Source organism: Cebus imitator, unplaced genomic scaffold (assembly GCF_001604975.1).
Source record: "Cebus imitator isolate Cc_AM_T3 unplaced genomic scaffold, Cebus_imitator-1.0 Scaffold177, whole genome shotgun sequence".
NCBI lineage: Eukaryota > Metazoa > Chordata > Mammalia > Primates > Cebidae > Cebus > Cebus imitator.
The window spans coordinates 839,187-839,485 of record NW_016107492.1 but is presented as its reverse complement, the minus strand read 5'-3'; positions in this window follow the sequence as shown (position 1 = coordinate 839,485).

The window sequence follows — 299 nt, the reverse complement described above, 5'->3', positions numbered from 1 at the left end:
AAAAACAAACCTGGTCAGTATAGTTTTACATCCCCTTCCTTTTCCTTAAAACAAACTTGTGCCCTTCAAGAAGGCAACTTTCAAAACATACAGGAGGGTGTCTGTGCTGTGTTCATCCCGTAACACCTGTCTTCAAAGGCATAGCTCCTGAAGCACTTTCTCTGATCAGCCATGGTGGGCCAGCAGATCTCTGGGCTCCGCCTGGTGAAGCGCAAAGGTGGACCCAGAACCCACTGTCCTCAGCGCAGGTGCAGGAGTGAAAAAATAACAAATCATAAAGTGACGTCAAGCACACTGAA